The sequence below is a fragment of the Onychostoma macrolepis genome, chromosome 07 (assembly GCF_012432095.1).
Source record: "Onychostoma macrolepis isolate SWU-2019 chromosome 07, ASM1243209v1, whole genome shotgun sequence".
NCBI lineage: Eukaryota > Metazoa > Chordata > Actinopteri > Cypriniformes > Cyprinidae > Onychostoma > Onychostoma macrolepis.
This window is the reverse complement of record NC_081161.1, coordinates 36,770,296-36,785,776: the sequence shown is the minus strand read 5'-3', so window position 1 is coordinate 36,785,776 and position 15,481 is coordinate 36,770,296. Positions and strand designations below refer to the sequence as shown.

The 15,481-nt window shown below is 38.4% G+C and overlaps 1 protein-coding gene and 12 non-coding genes across 23 annotated transcripts in view; all 13 read left to right on the top strand.

Annotated features, from left to right (window-relative positions):
* The window catches only part of LOC131544923 (calpain-5-like), a 58,295-nt gene that overhangs the window by 29,427 nt on the left and 13,387 nt on the right, over positions 1-15,481 (top strand). The window lies entirely within an intron of this gene.
* On the top strand, positions 60-153 carry trnai-uau (transfer RNA isoleucine (anticodon UAU)). Its single transcript has 2 exons — positions 60-97; positions 118-153. It is a non-coding gene; the product is annotated as a tRNA-Ile (tRNA).
* trnai-uau (transfer RNA isoleucine (anticodon UAU)) lies at positions 954-1,047 on the top strand. The gene is made up of 2 exons: positions 954-991; positions 1,012-1,047. It is a non-coding gene; the product is annotated as a tRNA-Ile (tRNA).
* On the top strand, positions 3,049-3,142 carry trnai-uau (transfer RNA isoleucine (anticodon UAU)). Its single transcript has 2 exons — positions 3,049-3,086; positions 3,107-3,142. It is a non-coding gene; the product is annotated as a tRNA-Ile (tRNA).
* trnai-uau (transfer RNA isoleucine (anticodon UAU)) lies at positions 5,471-5,564 on the top strand. Its single transcript has 2 exons — positions 5,471-5,508; positions 5,529-5,564. It is a non-coding gene; the product is annotated as a tRNA-Ile (tRNA).
* Positions 7,565-7,658, top strand: trnai-uau (transfer RNA isoleucine (anticodon UAU)). Its single transcript has 2 exons — positions 7,565-7,602; positions 7,623-7,658. It is a non-coding gene; the product is annotated as a tRNA-Ile (tRNA).
* trnai-uau (transfer RNA isoleucine (anticodon UAU)) lies at positions 8,614-8,707 on the top strand. The gene is made up of 2 exons: positions 8,614-8,651; positions 8,672-8,707. It is a non-coding gene; the product is annotated as a tRNA-Ile (tRNA).
* trnai-uau (transfer RNA isoleucine (anticodon UAU)) lies at positions 9,769-9,862 on the top strand. The gene is made up of 2 exons: positions 9,769-9,806; positions 9,827-9,862. It is a non-coding gene; the product is annotated as a tRNA-Ile (tRNA).
* trnai-uau (transfer RNA isoleucine (anticodon UAU)) lies at positions 10,661-10,754 on the top strand. Its single transcript has 2 exons — positions 10,661-10,698; positions 10,719-10,754. It is a non-coding gene; the product is annotated as a tRNA-Ile (tRNA).
* On the top strand, positions 11,661-11,754 carry trnai-uau (transfer RNA isoleucine (anticodon UAU)). Its single transcript has 2 exons — positions 11,661-11,698; positions 11,719-11,754. It is a non-coding gene; the product is annotated as a tRNA-Ile (tRNA).
* Positions 12,554-12,647, top strand: trnai-uau (transfer RNA isoleucine (anticodon UAU)). The gene is made up of 2 exons: positions 12,554-12,591; positions 12,612-12,647. It is a non-coding gene; the product is annotated as a tRNA-Ile (tRNA).
* Positions 13,602-13,695, top strand: trnai-uau (transfer RNA isoleucine (anticodon UAU)). Its single transcript has 2 exons — positions 13,602-13,639; positions 13,660-13,695. It is a non-coding gene; the product is annotated as a tRNA-Ile (tRNA).
* trnai-uau (transfer RNA isoleucine (anticodon UAU)) lies at positions 14,497-14,590 on the top strand. The gene is made up of 2 exons: positions 14,497-14,534; positions 14,555-14,590. It is a non-coding gene; the product is annotated as a tRNA-Ile (tRNA).

Genomic DNA, 15,481 nt, shown 5'->3' with positions numbered 1-15,481 from the left:
TCTGTAAATGAACATTTGGAGTTGGCTTTCCTTATAGTGTTTACATCTTTGAGTCAACAGCTCCAGTGGCGCAATCGGTTAGCGCGTGGTACTTATAAGGCAGTACAAAGCAGAGCAATGCCGAGGTTGTGAGTTCGAGCCTCACCTGGAGCACAGTTTTAGGATGGAAGAAACATACTAGAAAAATTAGATCAACGACTAATGTCAAAAATAAACCACAGTTTTAGGATGCAAGAAACAAGATCAAAACTAACATAAAAGATACGTAAGTGGCACCATTCCTCTTAGATTCTATAGTTAAATAGAGACATACCAGTAAAAAGATATTTCAAAGTCTTAAGTTAAAGATCTCACCAAGATTAGCTGGCAATCTTTATTTGAAATGGACACTTTGTAGCGTATCTGCTAATGTTCCAATGAGGGATATTTGGAAGTTGGGACTTGTGTATTAAAGCACCTTTAGACCAACAGCTCCAGTGGTGAAATTGGTTAGTGCACGGTACTCATAAAGCAGTACAAAGCAGAGTTCAATCCTCACCTGGAGCATGGTTTTAGGATGCAAGAAAACATGCTAGTAGAAATTAAATCAAAGACATATCCATCACCATTCACCTTAGATTCTATACTTTAATAAGGACATTCCAGTATGAAAAGAATTCAAGGTCTTAAGTTAAAGACCAGGCTAATATTGGCTGGCAATCTTTAACTGAGGTGGACACTTCATACTGTATCTGCTAATGTTCCAAAGAGTGAGACTTGGCAGTTGTAGCTTGTGTATTCAATCATCTTTGGAACAACAGATCCAGTGGTGCAATCGGTCAGTGCGTAGTACTAATCTTCCAATAATGTGAGATATGGAAGTTGGAATTTGTGTATTCAAGCTTCATAGGCCATTTCTGTAAATGAACATTTGGAGTTGGCTTTCCTTATAGTGTTTACATCTTGAGTCAACAGCTCCAGTGGCGCAATCGGTTAGCGCGTGGTACTTATAAGGCAGTACAAAGCAGAGCAATGCCGAGGTTGTGAGTTCGAGCCTCACCTGGAGCACAGTTTTAGGATGGAAGAAACATACTAGAAAAATTAGATCAACGACTAATGTCAAAAATAAACCACAGTTTTAGGATGCAAGAAACAAGATCAAAACTAACATAAAAGATACGTAAGTGGCACCATTCCTCTTAGATTCTATAGTTAAATAGAGACATACCAGTAAAAGATATTTCAAAGTCTTAAGTTAAAGATCTCACCAAGATTAGCTGGCAATCTTTATTTGAAATGGACACTTTGTAGCGTATCTGCTAATGTTCCAATGAGGGATATTTGGAAGTTGGGACTTGTGTATTAAAGCACCTTTAGACCAACAGCTCCAGTGGTGAAATTGGTTAGTGCACGGTACTCATAAAGCAGTACAAAGCAGAGTTCAATCCTCACCTGGAGCATGGTTTTAGGATGCAAGAAAACATGCTAGTAGAAATTAAATCAAAGACATATCCATCACCATTCACCTTAGATTCTATACTTTAATAGGGACATTCCAGTATGAAAAGAATTCAAGGTCTTAAGTTAAAGACCAGGCTAATATTGGCTGGCAATCTTTAACTGAGGTGGACACTTCATACTGTATCTGCTAATGTTCCAAAGAGTGAGACTTGGCAGTTGTAGCTTGTGTATTCAATCATCTTTGGAACAACAGATCCAGTGGTGCAATCGGTCAGTGCGTAGTACTAATCTTCCAATAATGTGAGATATGGAAGTTGGAATTTGTGTATTCAAGCTTCATAGGCCATTTCTGTAAATGAACATTTGGAGTTGGCTTTCCTTATAGTGTTTACATCTTTGGAACAACAGATCCAGTGGTGCAATCGGTCAGTGCGTAGTACTAATCTTCCATTAACGTGAGATATGGAAGTTGGAATTTGTGTATTCAAGCTTCATAGGCCATTTCTGTAAATGAACATTTGAGTTGGCTTTCCTTATAGTGTTTACATCTTCGAGTCAACAGCTCCAGTGGCGCAATCGGTTAGCGTGGTACTTATAAGGCAGTACAAAGCAGAGCAATGCCGAGGTTGTGAGTTCGAGCCTCACCTGGAGCACAGTTTTAGGATGGAAGAAACATACTAGAAAAATTAGATCAACGACTAATGTCAAAAATAAACCACAGTTTTAGGATGCAAGAAACAAGATCAAAACTAACATAAAAGATACGTAAGTGGCACCATTCCTCTTAGATTCTATAGTTAAATAGAGACATACCAGTAAAAGATATTTCAAGGTCTTAAGTTAAAGATCTCACCAAGATTAGCTGGCAATCTTTATTTGAAGTGGACACTTTGTAGCGATTCTGCTAATGTTCCAATGAGGGATATTTGGAAGTTGGGACTTGTGTATTAAAGCACCTTTAGACCAACAGCTCCAGTGGTGAAATTGGTTAGTGCACGGTACTCATAAAGCAGTACAAAGCAGAGTTCAATCCTCACCTGGAGCATGGTTTTAGGATGCAAGAAAACATGCTAGTAGAAATTAAATCAAAGACATATCCATCACCATTCACCTTAGATTCTATACTTTAATAGGGACATTCCAGTATGAAAAGAATTCAAGGTCTTAAGTTAAAGACCAGGCTAATATTGGCTGGCAATCTTTAACTGAGGTGGACACTTCATACTGTATCTGCTAATGTTCCAAAGAGTGAGACTTGGCAGTTGTGGCTTGTGTATTCAATCATCTTTGGAACAACAGATCCAGTGGTGCAATCGGTCAGTGCGTAGTACTAATCTTCCAATAATGTGAGATATGGAAGTTGGAATTTGTGTATTCAAGCTTCATAGGCCATTTCTGTAAATGAACATTTGGAGTTGGCTTTCCTTATAGTGTTTACATCTTTGGAACAACAGATCCAGTGGTGCAATCGGTCAGTGCGTAGTACTAATCTTCCATTAATGTGAGATATGGAAGTTGGAATTTGTGTATTCAAGCTTCATAGGCCATTTCTGTAAATGAACATTTGGAGTTGGCTTTCCTTATAGTGTTTACATCTTCGAGTCAACAGCTCCAGTGGCGCAATCGGTTAGCGCGTGGTACTTATAAGGCAGTACAAAGCAGAGCAATGCCGAGGTTGTGAGTTCGAGCCTCACCTGGAGCACAGTTTTAGGATGGAAGAAACATACTAGAAAAAATTAGATCAACGACTAATGTCAAAAATAAACCACAGTTTTAGGATGCAAGAAACAAGATCAAAAACTAACATAAAAGATACGTAAGTGGCACCATTCCTCTTAGATTCTATAGTTAAATAGAGACATACCAGTAAAAAGATATTTCAAGGTCTTAAGTTAAAGATCTCACCAAGATTAGCTGGCAATCTTTATTTGAAGTGGACACTTTGTAGCGATCTGCTAATGTTCCAATGAGGGATATTTGGAAGTTGGGACTTGTGTATTAAAGCACCTTTAGACCAACAGCTCCAGTGGTGAAATTGGTTAGTGCACGGTACTCATAAAGCAGTACAAAGCAGAGTTCAATCCTCACCTGGAGCATGGTTTTAGGATGCAAGAAAACATGCTAGTAGAAATTAAATCAAAGACATATCCATCACCATTCACCTTAGATTCTATACTTTAATAGGGACATTCCAGTATGAAAAGAATTCAAGGTCTTAAGTTAAAGACCAGGCTAATATTGGCTGGCAATCTTTAACTGAGGTGGACACTTCATACTGTATCTGCTAATGTTCCAATGAGGGATATTTGGAAGTTGGGACTTGTGTATTAAAGCACCTTTAGAGCAACAGCTCCAGTGGCGCAATCGGTTAGCGCGTGGTACTTATAAGGCAGTACAAAGCAGAGTTCAATCCTCACCTGGAGCACAGTTTTAGGATGCAAGAAAACATGCTAGTAGAAATTAAATCAAAGACATATCCATCACCATTCACCTTAGATTCTATACTTTAATAGGGACATTCCAGTATGAAAAGAATTCAAGGTCTTAAGTTAAAGACCAGGCTAATATTGGCTGGCAATCTTTATTTGAAGTGGACACTTTGTAGCGATCTGCTAATGTTCCAAAGAGTGAGACTTGGCAGTTGTGGCTTGTGTATTCAATCATCTTTGGAACAACAGATCCAGTGGTGCAATCGGTCAGTGCGTAGTACTAATCTTCCATTAATGTGAGATATGGAAGTTGGAATTTGTGTATTCAAGCTTCATAGGCCATTTCTGTAAATGAACATTTGAGTTGGCTTTCCTTATAGTGTTTACATCTTTGAGTCAACAGCTCCAGTGGCGCAATCGGTTAGCGTGGTACTTATAAGGCAGTACAAAGCAGAGCAATGCCGAGGTTGTGAGTTCGAGCCTCACCTGGAGCACAGTTTTAGGATGGAAGAAACATACTAGAAAAATTAGATCAACGACTAATGTCAAAAATAAACCACAGTTTTAGGATGCAAGAAACAAGATCAAAACTAACATAAAAGATACGTAAGTGGCACCATTCCTCTTAGATTCTATAGTTAAATAGAGACATACCAGTAAAAGATATTTCAAGGTCTTAAGTTAAAGATCTCACCAAGATTAGCTGGCAATCTTTATTTGAAGTGGACACTTTGTAGCGTATCTGCTAATGTTCCAATGAGGGATATTTGGAAGTTGGGACTTGTGTATTAAAGCACCTTTAGACCAACAGCTCCAGTGGTGAAATTGGTTAGTGCACGGTACTCATAAAGCAGTACAAAGCAGAGTTCAATCCTCACCTGGAGCATGGTTTTAGGATGCAAGAAAACATGCTAGTAGAAATGAAATCAAAGACATATCCATCACCATTCACCTTAGATTCTATAGTTAAATAGAGACATACCAGTAAAAGATATTTCAAGGTCTTAAGTTAAAGATCTCACCAAGATTAGCTGGCAATCTTTAACTGAGGTGGACATTTCATACTGTATCTGCTAATGTTCCAAAGAGTGAGACTTGGCAGTTGTGGCTTGTGTATTCAATCATCTTTGGAACAACAGATCCAGTGGTGCAATCGGTCAGTGCGTAGTACTAATCTTCCATTAATGTGAGATATGGAAGTTGGAATTTGTGTATTCAAGCTTCATAGGCCATTTCTGTAAATGAACATTTGGAGTTGGCTTTCCTTATAGTGTTTACATCTTTGGAACAACAGATCCAGTGGTGCAATCGGTCAGTGCGTAGTACTAATCTTCCATTAACGTGAGATATGGAAGTTGGAATTTGTGTATTCAAGCTTCATAGGCCATTTCTGTAAATGAACATTTGAGTTGGCTTTCCTTATAGTGTTTACATCTTTGGAACAACAGATCCAGTGGTGCAATCGGTCAGTGCGTAGTACTAATCTTCCAATAATGTGAGATATGGAAGTTGGAATTTGTGTATTCAAGCTTCATAGGCCATTTCTGTAAATGAACATTTGAGTTGGCTTTCCTTATAGTGTTTACATCTTTGAGTCAACAGCTCCAGTGGCGCAATCGGTTAGCGCGTGGTACTTATAAGGCAGTACAAAGCAGAGCAATGCCGAGGTTGTGAGTTCGAGCCTCACCTGGAGCACAGTTTTACGATGGAAGAAACATACTAGAAAAAATTAGATCAACGACTAATGTCAAAAATAAACCACAGTTTTAGGATGCAAGAAACAAGATCAAAACTAACATAAAAGATACGTAAGTGGCACCATTCCTCTTAGATTCTATAGTTAAATAGAGACATACCAGTAAAAGATATTTCAAGGTCTTAAGTTAAAGATCTCACCAAGATTAGCTGGCAATCTTTATTTGAAGTGGACACTTTGTAGCGATCTGCTAATGTTCCAATGAGGGATATTTGGAAGTTGGGACTTGTGTATTAAAGCACCTTTAGAGCAACAGCTCCAGTGGTGAAATTGGTTAGTGCACGGTACTCATAAAGCAGTACAAAGCAGAGTTCAATCCTCACCTGGAGCATGGTTTTAGGATGCAAGAAAACATGCTAGTAGAAATTAAATCAAAGACATATCCATCACCATTCACCTTAGATTCTATACTTTAATAGGGACATTCCAGTATGAAAAGAATTCAAGGTCTTAAGTTAAAGACCAGGCTAATATTGGCTGGCAATCTTTAACTGAGGTGGACACTTCATACTGTATCTGCTAATGTTCCAAAGAGTGAGACTTGGCAGTTGTGGCTTGTGTATTCAATCATCTTTGGAACAACAGATCCAGTGGTGCAATCGGTCAGTGCGTAGTACTAATCTTCCAATAATGTGAGATATGGAAGTTGGAATTTGTGTATTCAAGCTTCATAGGCCATTTCTGTAAATGAACATTTGGAGTTGGCTTTCCTTATAGTGTTTACATCTTTGGAACAACAGATCCAGTGGTGCAATCGGTCAGTGCGTAGTACTAATCTTCCATTAATGTGAGATATGGAAGTTGGAATTTGTGTATTCAAGCTTCATAGGCCATTTCTGTAAATGAACATTTGAGTTGGCTTTCCTTATAGTGTTTACATCTTCGAGTCAACAGCTCCAGTGGCGCAATCGGTTAGCGTGGTACTTATAAGGCAGTACAAAGCAGAGCAATGCTGAGGTTGTGAGTTCGAGCCTCACCTGGAGCACAGTTTTAGGATGGAAGAAACATACTAGAAAAAATTAGATCAACGACTAATGTCAAAAATAAACCACAGTTTTAGGATGCAAGAAACAAGATCAAAACTAACATAAAAGATACGTAAGTGGCACCATTCCTCTTAGATTCTATAGTTAAATAGAGACATACCAGTAAAAGATATTTCAAGGTCTTAAGTTAAAGATCTCACCAAGATTAGCTGGCAATCTTTATTTGAAGTGGACACTTTGTAGCGATCTGCTAATGTTCCAATGAGGGATATTTGGAAGTTGGGACTTGTGTATTAAAGCACCTTTAGACCAACAGCTCCAGTGGTGAAATTGGTTAGTGCACGGTACTCATAAAGCAGTACAAAGCAGAGTTCAATCCTCACCTGGAGCATGGTTTTAGGATGCAAGAAAACATGCTAGTAGAAATGAAATCAAAGACATATCCATCACCATTCACCTTAGATTCTATACTTTAATAGGGACATTCCAGTATGAAAAGAATTCAAGGTCTTAAGTTAAAGACCAGGCTAATATTGGCTGGCAATCTTTAACTGAGGTGGACATTTCATACTGTATCTGCTAATGTTCCAAAGAGTGAGACTTGGCAGTTGTGGCTTGTGTATTCAATCATCTTTGGAACAACAGATCCAGTGGTGCAATCGGTCAGTGCGTAGTACTAATCTTCCAATAATGTGAGATATGGAAGTTGGAATTTGTGTATTCAAGCTTCATAGGCCATTTCTGTAAATGAACATTTGGAGTTGGCTTTCCTTATAGTGTTTACATCTTTGGAACAACAGATCCAGTGGTGCAATCGGTCAGTGCGTAGTACTAATCTTCCATTAACGTGAGATATGGAAGTTGGAATTTGTGTATTCAAGCTTCATAGGCCATTTCTGTAAATGAACATTTGAGTTGGCTTTCCTTATAGTGTTTACATCTTTGAGTCAACAGCTCCAGTGGCGCAATCGGTTAGCGCGTGGTACTTATAAGGCAGTACAAAGCAGAGCAATGCCGAGGTTGTGAGTTCGAGCCTCACCTGGAGCACAGTTTTAGGATGGAAGAAACATACTAGAAAAAATTAGATCAACGACTAATGTCAAAAATAAACCACAGTTTTAGGATGCAAGAAACAAGATCAAAACTAACATAAAAGATACGTAAGTGGCACCATTCCTCTTAGATTCTATAGTTAAATAGAGACATACCAGTAAAAGATATTTCAAGGTCTTAAGTTAAAGATCTCACCAAGATTAGCTGGCAATCTTTATTTGAAGTGGACACTTTGTAGCGTATCTGCTAATGTTCCAATGAGGGATATTTGGAAGTTGGGACTTGTGTATTAAAGCACCTTTAGAGCAACAGCTCCAGTGGTGAAATTGGTTAGTGCACGGTACTCATAAAGCAGTACAAAGCAGAGTTCAATCCTCACCTGGAGCATGGTTTTAGGATGCAAGAAAACATGCTAGTAGAAATTAAATCAAAGACATATCCATCACCATTCACCTTAGATTCTATACTTTAATAGGGACATTCCAGTATGAAAAGAATTCAAGGTCTTAAGTTAAAGACCAGGCTAATATTGGCTGGCAATCTTTAACTGAGGTGGACACTTCATACTGTATCTGCTAATGTTCCAAAGAGTGAGACTTGGCAGTTGTGGCTTGTGTATTCAATCATCTTTGGAACAACAGATCCAGTGGTGCAATCGGTCAGTGCGTAGTACTAATCTTCCAATAATGTGAGATATGGAAGTTGGAATTTGTGTATTCAAGCTTCATAGGCCATTTCTGTAAATGAACATTTGGAGTTGGCTTTCCTTATAGTGTTTACATCTTTGGAACAACAGATCCAGTGGTGCAATCGGTCAGTGCGTAGTACTAATCTTCCATTAATGTGAGATATGGAAGTTGGAATTTGTGTATTCAAGCTTCATAGGCCATTTCTGTAAATGAACATTTGAGTTGGCTTTCCTTATAGTGTTTACATCTTCGAGTCAACAGCTCCAGTGGCGCAATCGGTTAGCGCGTGGTACTTATAAGGCAGTACAAAGCAGAGCAATGCCGAGGTTGTGAGTTCGAGCCTCACCTGGAGCACAGTTTTAGGATGGAAGAAACATACTAGAAAAAATTAGATCAACGACTAATGTCAAAAATAAACCACAGTTTTAGGATGCAAGAAACAAGATCAAAAACTAACATAAAAGATACGTAAGTGGCACCATTCCTCTTAGATTCTATAGTTAAATAGAGACATACCAGTAAAAAGATATTTCAAGGTCTTAAGTTAAAGATCTCACCAAGATTAGCTGGCAATCTTTATTTGAAGTGGACACTTTGTAGCGTATCTGCTAATGTTCCAATGAGGGATATTTGGAAGTTGGGACTTGTGTATTAAAGCACCTTTAGAGCAACAGCTCCAGTGGTGAAATTCGTTAGTGCACGGTACTCATAAAGCAGTACAAAGCAGAGTTCAATCCTCACCTGGAGCACAGTTTTAGGATGGAAGAAACATACTAGAAAAATTAGATCAACGACTAATGTCAAAAATAAACCACAGTTTTAGGATGGAAGAAACATACTAGAAAAATTAGATCAACGACTAATGTCAAAAATAAACCACAGTTTTAGGATGGAAGAAACATACTAGAAAAATTAGATCAACGACTAATGTCAAAAATAAACCACAGTTTTAGGATGGAAGAAACATACTAGAAAAATTAGATCAACGACTAATGTCAAAAATAAACCACAGTTTTAGGATGCAAGAAACAAGATCAAAACTAACATAAAAGATACGTAAGTGGCACCATTCCTCTTAGATTCTATACTTTAATAGGGACATTCCAGTATGAAAAGAATTCAAGGTCTTAAGTTAAAGATCTCACCAAGATTAGCTGGCAATCTTTATTTGAAGTGGACACTTTGTAGCGTATCTGCTAATGTTCCAAAGAGTGAGACTTGGCAGTTGTGGCTTGTGTATTCAATCATCTTTGGAACAACAGATCCAGTGGTGCAATCGGTCAGTGCGTAGTACTAATCTTCCATTAATGTGAGATATGGAAGTTGGAATTTGTGTATTCAAGCTTCATAGGCCATTTCTGTAAATGAACATTTGAGTTGGCTTTCCTTATAGTGTTTACATCTTCGAGTCAACAGCTCCAGTGGCGCAATCGGTTAGCGCGTGGTACTTATAAGGCAGTACGCAGCAGAGCAATGCTGAGGTTGTGAGTTCGAGCCTCACCTGGAGCACAGTTTTAGGATGGAAGAAACATACTAGAAAAATTAGATCAACGACTAATGTCAAAAATAAACCACAGTTTTAGGATGCAAGAAACAAGATCAAAACTAACATAAAAGATACGTAAGTGGCACCATTCCTCTTAGATTCTATAGTTAAATAGAGACATACCAGTAAAAGATATTTCAAGGTCTTAAGTTAAAGATCTCACCAAGATTAGCTGGCAATCTTTATTTGAAGTGGACACTTTGTAGCGTATCTGCTAATGTTCCAATGAGGATATTTGGAAGTTGGGACTTGTGTATTAAAGCACCTTTAGACCAACAGCTCCAGTGGTGAAATTGGTTAGTGCACGGTACTCATAAAGCAGTACAAAGCAGAGTTCAATCCTCACCTGGAGCATGGTTTTAGGATGCAAGAAAACATGCTAGTAGAAATGAAATCAAAGACATATCCATCACCATTCACCTTAGATTCTATACTTTAATAGGGACATTCCAGTATGAAAAGAATTCAAGGTCTTAAGTTAAAGACCAGGCTAATATTGGCTGGCAATCTTTAACTGAGGTGGACACTTCATACTGTATCTGCTAATGTTCCAAAGAGTGAGACTTGGCAGTTGTGGCTTGTGTATTCAATCATCTTTGGAACAACAGATCCAGTGGTGCAATCGGTCAGTGCGTAGTACTAATCTTCCAATAATGTGAGATATGGAAGTTGGAATTTGTGTATTCAAGCTTCATAGGCCATTTCTGTAAATGAACATTTGAGTTGGCTTTCCTTATAGTGTTTACATCTTTGAGTCAACAGCTCCAGTGGCGCAATCGGTTAGCGCGTGGTACTTATAAGGCAGTACAAAGCAGAGCAATGCCGAGGTTGTGAGTTCGAGCCTCACCTGGAGCACAGTTTTAGGATGGAAGAAACATACTAGAAAAATTTGATCAACGACTAATGTCAAAAATAAACCACAGTTTTAGGATGCAAGAAACAAGATCAAAACTAACATAAAAGATACGTAAGTGGCACCATTCCTCTTAGATTCTATAGTTAAATAGAGACATACCAGTAAAAGATATTTCAAGGTCTTAAGTTAAAGATCTCACCAAGATTAGCTGGCAATCTTTATTTGAAGTGGACACTTTGTAGCGTATCTGCTAATGTTCCAATGAGGGATATTTGGAAGTTGGGACTTGTGTATTAAAGCACCTTTAGACCAACAGCTCCAGTGGTGAAATTGGTTAGTGCACGGTACTCATAAAGCAGTACAAAGCAGAGTTCAATCCTCACCTGGAGCATGGTTTTAGGATGCAAGAAAACATGCTAGTAGAAATGAAATCAAAGACATATCCATCACCATTCACCTTAGATTCTATACTTTAATAGGGACATTCCAGTATGAAAAGAATTCAAGGTCTTAAGTTAAAGACCAGGCTAATATTGGCTGGCAATCTTTAACTGAGGTGGACACTTCATACTGTATCTGCTAATGTTCCAAAGAGTGAGACTTGGCAGTTGTGGCTTGTGTATTCAATCATCTTTGGAACAACAGATCCAGTGGTGCAATCGGTCAGTGCGTAGTACTAATCTTCCAATAATGTGAGATATGGAAGTTGGAATTTGTGTATTCAAGCTTCATAGGCCATTTCTGTAAAGCGAGAGACATTTCAGTAGCAATGGAGTTCATAGCCTAACATAAACGATCAGTTGAAAAGTAGGTTCCTCTTATCACTTAGGAACAAAGACTTGGTCTATTTAAAAATCAGTCTAACTAAAGACCATAGTGTTTGGTAATATGCACTTGAGTCAACAGCTCCAGTGGCGCAATCGGTTAGCGCGTGGTACTTATAAGGCAGTACAAAGCAGAGCAATGCCGAGGTTGTGAGTTCGAGCCTCACCTGGAGCACAGTTTTAGGATGGAAGAAACATACTAGAAAAATTAGATCAACGACTAATGTCAAAAATAAACCACAGTTTTAGGATGCAAGAAACAAGATCAAAACTAACATAAAAGATACGTAAGTGGCACCATTCCTCTTAGATTCTATAGTTAAATAGAGACATACCAGTAAAAGATATTTCAAGGTCTTAAGTTAAAGATCTCACCAAGATTAGCTGGCAATCTTTATTTGAAGTGGACACTTTGTAGCGTATCTGCTAATGTTCCAATGAGGGATATTTGGAAGTTGGGACTTGTGTATTAAAGCACCTTTAGACCAACAGCTCCAGTGGTGAAATTCGTTAGTGCACGGTACTCATAAAGCAGTACAAAGCAGAGTTCAATCCTCACCTGGAGCATGGTTTTAGGATGCAAGAAAACATGCTAGTAGAAATTAAATCAAAGACATATCCATCACCATTCACCTTAGATTCTATACTTTAATAGGGACATTCCAGTATGAAAAGAATTCAAGGTCTTAAGTTAAAGACCAGGCTAATATTGGCTGGCAATCTTTAACTGAGGTGGACACTTCATACTGTATCTGCTAATGTTCCAAAGAGTGAGACTTGGCAGTTGTGGCTTGTGTATTCAATCATCTTTGGAACAACAGATCCAGTGGTGCAATCGGTCAGTGCGTAGTACTAATCTTCCAATAATGTGAGATATGGAAGTTGGAATTTGTGTATTCAAGCTTCATAGGCCATTTCTGTAAATGAACATTTGAGTTGGCTTTCCTTATAGTGTTTACATCTTTGAGTCAACAGCTCCAGTGGCGCAATCGGTTAGCGCGTGGTACTTATAAGGCAGTACAAAGCAGAGCAATGCCGAGGTTGTGAGTTCGAGCCTCACCTGGAGCACAGTTTTAGGATGGAAGAAACATACTAGAAAAATTAGATCAACGACTAATGTCAAAAATAAACCACAGTTTTAGGATGCAAGAAACAAGATCAAAACTAACATAAAAGATACGTAAGTGGCACCATTCCTCTTAGATTCTATAGTTAAATAGAGACATACCAGTAAAAGATATTTCAAAGTCTTAAGTTAAAGATCTCACCAAGATTAGCTGGCAATCTTTATTTGAAGTGGACACTTTGTAGCGTATCTGCTAATGTTCCAATGAGGGATATTTGGAAGTTGGGACTTGTGTATTAAAGCACCTTTAGACCAACAGCTCCAGTGGTGAAATTGGTTAGTGCACGGTACTCATAAAGCAGTACAAAGCAGAGTTCAATCCTCACCTGGAGCATGGTTTTAGGATGCAAGAAAACATGCTAGTAGAAATTAAATCAAAGACATATCCATCACCATTCACCTTAGATTCTATACTTTAATAGGGACATTCCAGTATGAAAAGAATTCAAGGTCTTAAGTTAAAGACCAGGCTAATATTGGCTGGCAATCTTTAACTGAGGTGGACACTTCATACTGTATCTGCTAATGTTCCAAAGAGTGAGACTTGGCAGTTGTGGCTTGTGTATTCAATCATCTTTGGAACAACAGATCCAGTGGTGCAATCGGTCAGTGCGTAGTACTAATCTTCCAATAATGTGAGATATGGAAGTTGGAATTTGTGTATTCAAGCTTCATAGGCCATTTCTGTAAATGAACATTTGGAGTTGGCTTTCCTTATAGTGTTTACATCTTTGGAACAACAGATCCAGTGGTGCAATCGGTCAGTGCGTAGTACTAATCTTCCATTAATGTGAGATATGGAAGTTGGAATTTGTGTATTCAAGCTTCATAGGCCATTTCTGTAAATGAACATTTGAGTTGGCTTTCCTTATAGTGTTTACATCTTCGAGTCAACAGCTCCAGTGGCGCAATCGGTTAGCGCGTGGTACTTATAAGGCAGTACAAAGCAGAGCAATGCCGAGGTTGTGAGTTCGAGCCTCACCTGGAGCACAGTTTTAGGATGGAAGAAACATACTAGAAAAAATTAGATCAACGACTAATGTCAAAAATAAACCACAGTTTTAGGATGCAAGAAACAAGATCAAAAACTAACATAAAAGATACGTAAGTGGCACCATTCCTCTTAGATTCTATAGTTAAATAGAGACATACCAGTAAAAGATATTTCAAGGTCTTAAGTTAAAGATCTCACCAAGATTAGCTGGCAATCTTTATTTGAAGTGGACACTTTGTAGCGATCTGCTAATGTTCCAATGAGGGATATTTGGAAGTTGGGACTTGTGTATTAAAGCACCTTTAGACCAACAGCTCCAGTGGTGAAATTCGTTAGTGCACGGTACTCATAAAGCAGTACAAAGCAGAGTTCAATCCTCACCTGGAGCATGGTTTTAGGATGCAAGAAAACATGCTAGTAGAAATTAAATCAAAGACATATCCATCACCATTCACCTTAGATTCTATACTTTAATAGGGACATTCCAGTATGAAAAGAATTCAAGGTCTTAAGTTAAAGACCAGGCTAATATTGGCTGGCAATCTTTAACTGAGGTGGACACTTCATACTGTATCTGCTAATGTTCCAAAGAGTGAGACTTGGCAGTTGTGGCTTGTGTATTCAATCATCTTTGGAACAACAGATCCAGTGGTGCAATCGGTCAGTGCGTAGTACTAATCTTCCAATAATGTGAGATATGGAAGTTGGAATTTGTGTATTCAAGCTTCATAGGCCATTTCTGTAAATGAACATTTGGAGTTGGCTTTCCTTATAATGTTTACATCTTTGAGTCAACAGCTCCAGTGGCGCAATCGGTTAGCGCGTGGTACTTATAAGGCAGTACAAAGCAGAGCAATGCCGAGGTTGTGAGTTCGAGCCTCACCTGGAGCACAGTTTTAGGATGGAAGAAACATACTAGAAAAAATTAGATCAACAACTAATGTCAAAAACATAAACATTACTGTTCATCCCAGATTCTATAATAACTCTGGTCCTTTCTTGCAGAGTTTAGCTCACCTGGATCATGGTTTTAAATGGGTGGTCTTCCAGCTTTTTCAAAGGCTTGATTGTGTTTATGGGGTGCAGTGAAACGTGTCCATGATTCGTTTAAAAAAATCTCATTATTTTTCACATATAGTACTTTACCTTTATTCTACACCGCTTTTCCATTCTTCTAAAAACGGTCTGTTGACTTCCTGTTTCCTCCATCAGAAATTCGCAATAGGCGAAAATAGGTTGTGATTCGCTAACTGCCTAGTGCATGTTGTCTGCCAATGTTTTGCCCCTTTCCATTACGGGTAGTTGCATGCGCTCCCGGTGTATTGTAAACAATGGTGTCAATATTGCCTTATCAATTTGAGCCCGAGTCAGACACAGAGAATATTATTGAAGAGAATCGAGCAGAACCAATGCAAGCACGACTCTTAAAGGACATTTCAGAATGGTATAGTATGTTTTTTTTTTTTGGTTTTTTTTGTTTGGTTTTTTGTAGCTAATTTTTTAGATTAGCTGTTATTTGTAAATGCTACCGCTGTTATCTTTTGATATACGGTTTTATCCGTACTAAAGCTTTATCCATATTACAACGTAAAATTTATGATAGAAACTATTCATGGAAAACACATTAACAAAGAATAAAACATACTTACAGGTTGTGGCCCAAACAATAGCTTCTGCTTTTAAAGTTTGAACTGCTCCATCTTTGAGGACAAGGTTTTGGGCGAATCCGGCATTGAACTCGCATAGATTGAGGAAGCTGCCCTCCAGAAAATGTCCAGCACA